We start from the raw sequence: 12069 nt of genomic DNA, 5'->3' as shown, positions 1-12069 counted from the left end.
AGAGATTCCAGTTATCGCAAAATATGTGCTAGAGACGTGCCAGGTAAAGGTTTAATCGAAGTTCGGAATACATGGCCTAACAGCTAGTAGGCTGATCTTAGATTTGTAAAAAACAACATGGTTCTAGTGCGGACTATTTTGGGATTCTGGCTCTCTTCGTATAATATTCAAAGTTAAAGCATTCGTTTTGAGAAAGGTCTTCAGAAAAATAAGATAAGTGTTTGTTAATGGAATTTTTATTTTTGTCAAACATTTCACTTTAACTTTTAATTTTCTTAGTAACGAAGAAAAATTTCATTTTTTATTGGTCCCTTTCAATAGTCCTATGTAATTTTATTAGTGTTTGCTTGGAAGTAAAATCTTCATTTTAAATTTATCGTTATCTGAGAGAGATGCAAGAAATCGCAAAATTGGTACTAGAGACGTGCCAGGTAAAGGTTTAATTGGAGTTCGGGATACATGGCCTAACAGCTAGTACTCTCATCTTTGATTTGTAAAAAACAACATGGTTCTAGTGCTGTAGGTTTTGGGAGTCTTGTTATCTCCATACTTTAATGAACATAACGATAATAGTTTCGAGAAAAGTTTTAGAAATTTATACTAAATTAAATTTTTAAAGAATATATTAATATTTTTATTCGAAAATTTTTCTCCCTAAGTTTTTTATTTGTAAAATGAATAATAATTTCTTAATTTACACAATTAAATTAAAAAACTTAATAATTTAAAATGTTTATTTTTTATGCAGAAGTTTGCGTTTTAAAGCAACACCTGGTGAGCAAATTAGCGAAATCACACAAAAGTAGTGGAAGTACATTTTTTTGGAATGAAGAAGTAGAATGTGAGTGTTTACGGAACTAAAGGCTACAGAAAAAAGCTAAGTTTCATTGAATTCTTAATTTCAAATTTTAAAAGTTTTTTTTTTAACCGATGGTCATTCTGGGAGAATATTTTTTAAACAAAAATTTGCATGCTAAAATTATTTAAAGTGTTTTTGAAGATCTAATATTTATTTGCTTGCTTTGTTTTTTTCCCTAAATGTTTAGTATTTGCTTTAAACGTAGTATGATTTTTTATGAAATTATATTAAACGAACGCATTCCCCTTTTTTAGTATTCAAGACTTATTTTGGTCTTAAATATATTTAAACTTCGAAGAGATTCCAGTTATCACAAAATATGTGCTAGAGACGTGCCAGGTAAAGGTTTAATCGAAGTTCGGAATACATGGCCTAACAGCTAGTAGGCTGATCTTAGATTTGTAAAAAACAACATGGTTCTAGTGCGGACTATTTTGGGATTCTGGCTCTCTTCGTATAATATTTAAAGTTAAAGCATTCGTTTTGAGAACGCACTGTCTTGGCTGACCGCCCTCTTATAACCCTAAACTTTGGCGATCTGGTGAAATGGGTGATTGCCAAACGAAATCTATCGCCAACTGCTTGGATGCCCGCTTTTTGAATGTGATTGAAAATGGCGAAAATGTTTGAGCTGGAAAGATGTAACGAATACGCTAGGAAATACATATTTTTTACTACAATATTTTTATTCATGCAAAGTGATTTCTAGATACTGGACATTAGTATTGCAGCGCTTGCTGAATTAATATAAAATAGCTCTTGGTGTCGACATTTTTACTGGCTAGCATTGCATATTGCAGGTATCATTTTCATCACTTTTCTTAGCATTATTGTCGGATCTGTGTTTTTATTTAAAGCAAGAATTTTTGTTGTTAATTATAAAGATTATTTTTGTGTGTGTGTGTGTATTGAATATTATTTGAAAGGAAATATGAATGACAAATAAGTTATAACTGTAATAAAACAAGGTTGGATGGAAACCACTTTTTTGTTTCTTATGAGTAAAAGGTTAAATTAATAATATTTTGCACCGTGATTTTAAGGTACGCATTAAAATTATCAACTTTTCTTGTATGAATATGCTTTAGTGGTATTAAAATAAAAATATTGATTCACATTTTTTTCATTGTTGGTTTTAAAAATTAGTTTACATGTGTTAAAGTTCTCTGTTTACATATTTTATTATTTGTTTGATGCTTCTATGATTACATTACTACTATAAATGATTTTTTTAAAATTTAGAATAATATTGAAAAGCACAAGTTGTATTGTAACACAAATTGTGCTTCGTGATTTGTATATTCAGTTGCAATGCTTCTAGTTTAGTTCTAGGTTGTTATCATCATCAGTTACATATGGAAATAAGGCTCCTGCATTTACTGAATTTCTCACAGTTCTGACCTGAGTATTGTCACGACTACCAGGTCAGTCTTGTTGAAAATCCAGTTTTGATCCTTCAGTACCTACAGAAATAGAAATCTAGGTGAACCAAATGAATGTTATGAAGAAAACTGATTGGATTAGTATACATTTTAATTTGTTTTAATGATATAGTTAATAGTACTAGGGTAAATTAGAGTTAATATATTATATATAGTTTACATTTCTTATTATTTGTGAGATTCTGCTTATTAAACATTACTATAAGTGACATTTTGAAAATTGATATTATAGTTTGGAATAATACGAAAGGAGTAGAATAAAATTTTGATGGTTGATAGGAAGCACAAATATGTAACAATTGTAATGTAATGATGTGTTGTTTTGTTATAGGTTGACTTTCTTATCAACTCATAAAACGCATTATTTTAAAGCTCCTTCAACAACCTCAGTGTGCCTGTATGTCTGAAGTGGGAGTTATGTGTAATTTGTTAAATTACTTCTGTGTATTGAATTTTCTTGAATGTTATTTGAAAGGAAAAAGGAGTGACAAATGAGTTATAACTTTAATAATACAAGGTTGGAAGGAAACCACTTTTAAATTTCGTATGAGGAAAAGGTTAAATTAATAATATTTTGCACCGTGATTTTAAAATACCCAATAAAATTATCAACTTTTTTTGCATGAATATGCTTAAATGGTATTCAAATAAAAATATTGATTCCCATTTTATTATATTGTTAGTTTTAAAACTTAGTTTACATGTGTTAAAGTTCTCTGTTTACATATTTTATTATTTGTTTGATGCTGCTATGATAACATTACTACTATAAGTGATATTTTTAAAATTTAGAATAATATTGAAAAGCACAAGTTGTATTGTAACACAAATTGTGCTTCGTGTTATGTATATTCAGTTGCAATGCTTTTAGTTTTGTTCTAGGTTGTCATCATCATCAGTTACATGTGGAAATAAGGCTCCTGCATTGACTGAATTTTTCACAGTTCTGACCTGAGTATTGTTACGACTGCCAGGTCAGTCTTGTTGAAAATCCAGTTTTGGTCCCTCAGTACAGAAATAGATATTTCTAGGTGACCCAAATGAATGTTATGAAGAAAGCTGATTGGACTAGTATACATTTTGACTACTTGAAAGTAATGTTGATTAAAATAATGTTTTGAACATTTTAATTTGTTTTAATGATATAGTTAATAGTACTTGGGTAAATTTGAGTTAATAAAGTATATAGTAGCATTTTTTTATATCATCCTTTTTTTTTATATTGTGATTGATTAACTCAACACCTTAGTACATTATCTCTCTCTTCTAATAATAAATGTTTTTAAAAAAGTTAATTAAAAAATTTTAAAGCGCAGAATATAGAAGTGATGGAAATATAAATATTATTCTATTATAAACTTAATAACTAGAGTTGATTTGTTATAAAAAGCAATGAAAAAAAAACAATTTTTTTTTCGGGTTTACCCTGATCTCAGTGTAAAATCATTGAGATCTAGTCATATGGCTCTGTTTTCCTCTACCCCTATAATGGCTCTGGTATTGCAATATAAATAGTATTTTAGAATGTTTTGTTTCATTTTATTACATAAAGTGTCTTAACATTAAAAAGAAATACCAGCACTTTTGTAATTTCAAACATGATTGTTCTAAACTGTTGTCAAATTTTTGTCGTTTTGTTTTCAAATTTTTGTAGCATGCCTATCATATTTATATCTTGTAATCTAAAACTTTCAAAAGTTAAATAGGCGCCTAATAAATATTTAGAATTATGAATGAAATGTATGACTGTCACTCACATCGAAAAGTATTACTTTTGGTATTTTATTTATCTTAACTGCTTTTAAAGAGCTCCTGTAAAAGAAGAATTTTACATTTTGTTCATAGACTAAAAATTTTATTTATTTAATTTGTAAAATGTACTGGATTTTTCTTATAATGTAGGTAGCTGTGGTATTTTTGATCCAAATGTATGTCTAAATTGTTTTCATTTTATAATAAATAAATGATTTTTCTACTGACTTAGTCTCTCTCTCTTCCTTTTTTTTTTCTCTTTGTGTTTACTAAAAAAAAATTTATAAAATGAAGAGGAATACTACTTTTAAACATAAATTGAATTTTTCTAAATATACTTTAAAGCTTAACTTCATAACTAATTAAATTAAGTTTTATAAAAGTAATCATAATTGAAATACACTATGAAAATTAAATTATAACAGAACATTTCATGCACCAAAACATGTAACTGCTTTATAGTAGTACATAATCAGGGCTCAAAGTAATCCTTAATTTCCTTTAAAAAAATAAGATAAAGAAAGTATTCTTAATTATTAAACATTTCCATAGATGTCCCGAAATTTTTGTGATTTTAAAATTTTGTTGAAATTAATAGGGAGAAAAATTACTATTTATCTAAAAAAATATTGAAGAAATTTCATGAAACAAAATAAATAACAAAATGAACTACGAAGTCTTCATAGCTCTCAAGTACGATATTAATCTACTTCCAGTATTAGAGACAATTACTCTTAAATTGATAGCATATTCGATGTGTGAGAGGAATATAGAAAAATCTCTTACCTCACTACTCCCATCATACTCTACTGTTTCTCAAAAGAAAATCCTCGTATTTTGCTACAACTTAACGATTTTCTATATTTAGGCAATTTTATTCTCTCTTTTGTGAGAAAGAAAACACATTTTTAAGAAATATTTCTTTTTTCACTTAAGTACAGGAACTACTAAAACTATTAACAATTGAATATCTGCGAATTCATGTTAGCATTGTACAGTGGACCAAAAAAAAAAATAATTATAATAATAATAACTTTCCCTCATAACCACCCTCAATAACTTTCGTTCTAATGATCTGATTTTCACATACTAAGTGTCAATCTTAATGGTTCCTGAGGGTGACCTTATATATGAAAATTATTTAGTGCTAACTATTAAGTTTCGAAATCGGACACAGAAACGTACTTTCTCTGAATAAAAAAAATTTTTTTTTGCATATTTGGATATTTATCCGTTTGTTTATAAATTATTCATAATTTTAATTCGGTTTTTTATAAGTACTGAATGGTCAATACTTTACTGTAGGTAAAATTTTACAACTCATCATAGGTCATAAAAACCAAATTACTTTTAGGCAAACTATAAAAAATAATAGGCTCCATGAACTTTTATTTTACAAAAAAATCTGAAATGTAGTTTAACATAAATTTACAAAAAAATAGAGGGTTCGTTTAAAGAGTTAATAATGCAAATAGTTTTGAGAAACTAATTTTTTTTTGCAACAATACATGAAAAATTTTAAAATAAAATCAGATGCTGATTACAATTTAATACACTTAAGTAATAAGGAATTTATTTCGAAATATATATCTTTAAATTACGAATTTTCAACTTAAAAATACAATTTATTTGCCTCAAATGCCATGTTCTAGCTGTATAATACGACATATTCAATACCCAACTAATTTCTGTGATGGATTTTCCATTTTTATATAGTGCCACTATTTTTTCTTTTAGAATGTATGAGCAGTGGAACATTATTTTCTCTACTAAAATTAAATTCAATTAAAATTAGTAAAACTCCAATAAAAACTTGCAAATCTCTAAATAATCTACAACGGCAAAACTCAACGAAAAACTCTAAGTAAAATTTACTCTGCAATTTACTAGAACCTTCAGGACATAGACGTCAATTTTTGGCGAATTTTAATTTTTTCAAAGATTTGAAACTCTTTTTATTTATTTTCTTAAATTTGAAATTTCATTTAGAAAAATTAAGTTTTTATGCTTGTAGTAGTCTGTATCTTAATATTTTAACAGGACTTATATTGTCCTTAATAAATTAAGAAAACTGTAGCATTAGTGTCGTAATTATAAAGTTAAAATTAGAATTTGAAAAATCACACATTTCGTTACCACGAATTTACAAGTTTTTGAAATTAAATATTGAATGTTGTGGTGAATATACACATAATAAAATACTTCTTTTTAGTTTTGCTGCCACATGTTTAACTTCTTAAGGACCTAGATGGCTATTTAGCAAGAACTGAACAGGATAGTTTATCTCCATTACTATAGCCAACCAAATTAGCAAAAACTTATTTACAACCATTACCTATTTTTCGTTTTTAATATACTTCGAACCTATAAAAAATTGAAAATTATCTTACTTCCAATGTAACATAAACTTGTTCTATCTTTCAAAGAGAAAAAGAAATACTGAAATGCCAGCAAAATATGACATGTAAGAGGATGATACTGAATTTTATTGTCAAATCTAATTTGTTCTGACTTATAACAATTTTGTCAGAAAAAATCTGTTGAAATATTAAAATGTTGCAAGTTATATATCTCACATTCTGATTTTATAATTAAAATCAGAATTTAAAGCAATATAATTAGCTTTCCAAAACATACTGGTTAATTGATTTAATAGCCTTCATTTGATTATTTGTGTAGATTAAATTACGCAGATTAAACTTATATTTAACATAGTAGAGGAAAGAAATCTCTACAGTTGTCAAAACTGCTATTGAAATATGTGAAATGTTGCAATAAGTTTTTACTGATCCATTATTGAACTAATAAATGAACACATGGTATAACAATCAATGCTGTAATAAAAATTAAACTTCTCCAGAGATCTTGATAATTTTATTTTATCCTTCTTGATTACTTTATGAATTATTTTGAATAAATTATACATTAATGTCTTATCTGCAACCAATCTTTTCTTATTTATATGGAATATGCACAAAACAGAAAGACATAACAACACAATTAAAAAAGAAAAAATGATTTTAATTTCTTTATTTAGTATTTAATTTGGCCCTAAAGTGTGACTTTACATATTTATAATGAGAGAAACACATTTTCAGTTTTGCATTATGATTAAACTTGGTCATATAATACACGAAAAAGATTTGCTTGAATTTTAAGAAACATATTATTTTACTTTGATTAAAAAATATAACTTAATGTGTTCATTTATATTAACTCAATTTAGAAGTTAAACGCCAATTTTTAAGCTGAAATAGTTTATTTACATGAATATCTAATTTTAGAAAGAGATATTCTATCCTTATAACTTTTTTTTTATATCTAAATAAAATTTATCTGTTAGATAAATATTAGTTCAAAATAAAATCAATTATATATTGTCTATATAATCTTTTCTGCATTGATCTTATTTTCTTAAAAAAATTTTTTTTTTTTTAAATTCAGTAAATTTTTTGTGGGAAAAAAACGAGGTAGTTATTCTTTAGAGAATATAACCTATAATAGTTAAATTTATTCCCGTTTTGTGCTTTGCTCAAATGATTGTTCCAATCGTATACAGTTTATTAACTTTACTTAATTAAAATAACAATAGTTATTACTTAGTTAGATTAATAGTTATCTATATAACAAATTTATAACGAAATCGCGTAAATATTAAAGGAGTTATCAAATACCAGAGTTTTCAAAGTACTTAAAAAAAATTAATTAAACATTTCTAAAATCTTGCTTTATACATCTCAGAATGCATGCAAAGAATTCTTTTATCTCTAAATAGTACAAAAAATTTCTCAAAATTTCATGAAATTGACTTACATAAAGAATAGAAGAAATTGAATGAATTTGCAATCCATAGTAGTAAACTTGACATTTAGTGATAATCAATATACGTATATTCATTTCATTTACAGATCATTTGAATATAATATTAGTTAATGAACTCACTGTTAAGTGTCATAGTACTGAGATAAAGTTGCGGAAACATACATTATAGTTTTGAAACAAATATTTATCACTCTGACACAAACCACCAGAAAGACTGCATGAAATATTAGATTTTAAAATTATTATATTCATTTCATTTACAGAACATTTGAATATAATGTTAGTTAATGAACTCACTGCTAAGGGTCATAGTACTGAGATAGAGTTGCGGAAACATACATTATAGTTTTGAAACAAATATTTATCACTCTAACACAAACCACCAGAAAGACTGCATGAAATATTAGATTTTCACATGCTTATGTAAAAACTGAGATATGTTTTTATCTTGAAATTATATGTAATTAAATTAAATAAGTGGCAATGAATGATTTAAAAAAAGAAAACGTAACACATTATTAAAAAAAGAAGGAAAAAAAACCAAAGTATTTACGCATGATATTGATTACTTTTTTTTTCAAACCTCTTCTTAACGTACTTTATGAATATTCAACTAATCATCTAAATAATAATTTTCTAAGAAAAATTACGATCGCAACAGAATTACATAACTGGGTATAAAATATTATACAGCTAAATTTCCGAAAGCAAATATAGAAGGAAAAAAAATCTATGCACAGAAATCAATACTATATGTACCTTTGTACTATGTTAGCACTTTGTTGTAAAATACCTTGATAAGTATGAATACTCTTTAATTCGTTAGAATCCGGAAGAAAGAAAAAGAGAGTACATATAGTATATTTATTTGATTTGAATTAACTCGCATGAGTCTGAAAAAAAAATACCCTTGCAAACCTTTCTTGCAACGATTTTTAAAAATAATTATTAGACGATTTCACCACTAATTTAAAAAACATATCATCAAAGAAAGCTCTTATTTTATTAAGCATTCAATTAATCCCTTCACCTCAGTTAATAAGTTCATTGACAGTTAGATTTTTATTGGATGTCATTGATACGTGACACCGATATGGTTGACACTGAGATATGATCACACACAAAAGTATCAAATTTAAATTAAATAACTGCCATTTTTGAAGAAGATAATTCAGTTGTTCTCTAATCCGGGCCGTTAATATATATTTTACGAATCCTTATAAGTAATGGAATAAAAAACGTGTGTAGGGATCAAATTAATATTTAGGAGAGAAAGAACGCAGACACGCTGCTGAACTTTGATCAAAAGCATGATATAACGAGGTTAATAAGAGATGAAGGATTAAAATCATCTGAAATTATTTTTATCGATAACAAAGTATTAAGGCGTTTGTGATAGAAAGTATATTTCAAAAAAATCAACAGGTATTTTTTGTCTCTTCCTGACTCAAAGAACATTTGGTTAGAAATTTTTTTTTCTCCAGATATTTCAATATACATATATCAGATATTTCAAAATACATATATCAGATATTTCAATATAACATATATCAGATATTTCAATATAACATACTAGAATAAGTTATTAGTAAAATAATAAAATCATAATACATATATCAGATATTTCAATATAACATATATCAGATATTTCAATATAACATACTAGAATAAGTTATTAGTAAAATAATAAAATCATAGGAACCCGAGTACTTAAGTTTTTTAATTTTAACAATGTAAAAAAAGTTCATGTTTATTTTATCATTTGGATATTTTCGCCATTACAAATACAATACTATTTGCTCGAATTTTATTTTCAGATGTTGACAAAAGACAACCTGATGAACCGTCAAATTTTCTAACAGTAATGTAGAAGAATCATTTTTCACTTAAAAAAAAAAATAATGGTAAGAAGGGAAGCAGAAAATAAATCAATTTATTGAATCAAAATATACAGGCAAGTTCATCATAATTCCAAATTCTGGACGCATCAGTTTTATAATAAAGCATTTACTCTGGTTTTTGGAGTGGTTAATAATGGTATAAATATTTTTCTTCCTTGTTTGAATAAAAATGTGAGAAAACAATCATATTTTGCATTATACGTGAAGGGAAACCACGAAAATATCTTTCAGATGGCTTGATTCCATTTAGAAGTTCAGTAATCGCAATGAATTTTTTTTATAATGAGTCATTTTTCAGCATCTTTGAGAGACTTCTTTGTGACTATAACGAGATGTTCTTCAAATTTTTGTAGTTTTTAACCGAAAATCAAAGTAACTCGCTATTTTAGTATCGGAATAAAACCATATTTACGTTATAAAAATAAGTATGTTTATAAAAATAATTAAGTTATAAATAAATTATAGTTAAGTTAAAATAATTAAGTTAATTAATTATTTTAATTAATTGATAAATTAATTAATTAATAAATTAATTAATAAATTAATTTTAATTAATTAAGTTAAAATAATTAAGTTAATAAATAATTAAGTTAATAAACAATTAAGTTGTAAAAATAATTAATTATAATCAAGATTAAATTGAAATTAAAATTATCAAATTTCGCGTTATACGCTATGAAAAACAGACAAAAATGTTTTTCAGATTGCTGCTATTGGTATATAAAATAAAATAATTTGCAATTTAAGTATAGGAGTAAAATTATAAATAAACATTTTTTCATTATTATTATCCTTAATAGATAGGGTACCATCTTTCTGAACAGAACGAAAAGCTCTTCTTATTAACTCAACCCAGAAATCAAAGTGTGAGCTTTTTTATTTTGTGAATGTAATGAAACACCCTTATTATGCTTAATCCAATTCAGAGATCAAAGTAATTAACAATTTAAGTATCAGAATACAATCAAATTCATGAAAGTTATAAGAATAATTTATTTTAATGAAGATTAAGTTAAAGTAATCAAATTTATGTTACATGCGAAGGAAAACCACGAAAAAGTCTTTTAAATTGCTTAATAGTAATAGGTTTCCAGCTTAATGTTGATTATCGCAATAAAATTATTTTTTAATAATCAATAATTTTTTTTATCATCTTTGATAAATAGTAAATGCTGTGAAATGCTCTAAATTTTTTTTGTACTTTTTTGAATTTTTGTAGGCAACCCAGATATCAAAGTTACTTGTAATTTAAATACAGGAATAAAATTATATTTTGAAAGACTTTTTGAATGAAAATAATTAGAATTTAGATTACGCACAAATGAATATCATGAATAAGTTTTAATAACTAACTAACTGAACGCCAACAGGCAATTATGAGACTCTATCTCAGCAATTATTAACATTTTCCAATTTATTGTTCATCATGAAATTAAATGCTTTGGGCAGCTTAGATTGCTTATAAAACTGTTCTATTTTATTTTAATCATTTTATTAATTTTTTTTAGTTATTTTATATATTTTTAATAAGCACTTAAATTGTTTTTTTTTTTATTATTATTTATTTCAAGTATTTGAATTTCAGAACAATATAAAAATCAATTTTTTAAAATACATTAATTTTTTCATTTAAAATTTACAAATTATAAATCTTTAAAAAAAATGTGATCAGATTTTTCTGGCACAGTGACAGAATGTTATTATTTATCATAACAATTTATGAAAATCAAATAAAAAAAAAATAGAGACCAGTGATGTGTCCAGTGTCAAAGTTCACCCTGACATCTGTTTGGTACAGTGATTGATCTTTCCATCTTTATGTCTTTGTTTGAGTTACACGAGCAAAGGAGGGGATACAAGCGTCTATATTCTTTGTCTACGAAGTACTTAGATTGGTTTGAATAAATTATCAAACTGAGCATGCGCGTTATTAAAATTGCGCCAAACAAAAATGCTAAAAACGCCATTCTAGTAAACCTGACAAAACGATGAAGAGATAACGATGAAAACGATGATGTAATCGACCAATCAAATGCCTCTATTTATTAAAAAGGCGGTCAGCCAAGCAACAGCCTTTTGAGAAAGGTCTGCAGAAAAATAAGATAAGTGTTTGTTAATGGAATTTTTATTTTTGTCAAAGATTTCACTTTAACTTTTAATTTTCTGAGTAACGAAGAATAATTTCATTTTTTATTGGTCCCTTTCAATAGTCCTATGTAATTTTATTAGTGTTTGCTTGGAAGTAAAATCTTCATTTTAAATTTATCGTTATCTGAGAGAGATGCAAGAAATC

General features: G+C 25.9%; 2 long non-coding RNA genes across 2 annotated transcripts; one reads left to right on the top strand and one right to left on the bottom strand.

The window, feature by feature from the left end:
* Positions 1–1468: 1468 nt before the first annotated feature.
* LOC147809360 (uncharacterized) lies at positions 1469–3235 on the top strand. The gene is made up of 2 exons (XR_015433729.1): positions 1469–1659; positions 2192–3235. It is a non-coding gene; the product is annotated as an uncharacterized LOC147809360 (long non-coding RNA).
* LOC147809359 (uncharacterized) lies at positions 2016–11847 on the bottom strand. The gene is made up of 3 exons (XR_015433730.1): positions 11526–11847; positions 8635–9760; positions 2016–2322 (listed from the first exon to the last, which is right to left on the bottom strand). It is a non-coding gene; the product is annotated as an uncharacterized LOC147809359 (long non-coding RNA).
* Positions 11848–12069: the final 222 nt, after the last annotated feature.

Source organism: Parasteatoda tepidariorum, chromosome 5, assembly GCF_982258835.1.
Source record: "Parasteatoda tepidariorum strain Cologne lab strain chromosome 5, Ptep-v5.0, whole genome shotgun sequence".
Lineage (NCBI taxonomy): Eukaryota > Metazoa > Arthropoda > Arachnida > Araneae > Theridiidae > Parasteatoda > Parasteatoda tepidariorum.
The sequence above is the reverse complement of the archived record's forward strand: the minus strand, read 5'-3'. Positions and strand labels throughout refer to the sequence as shown.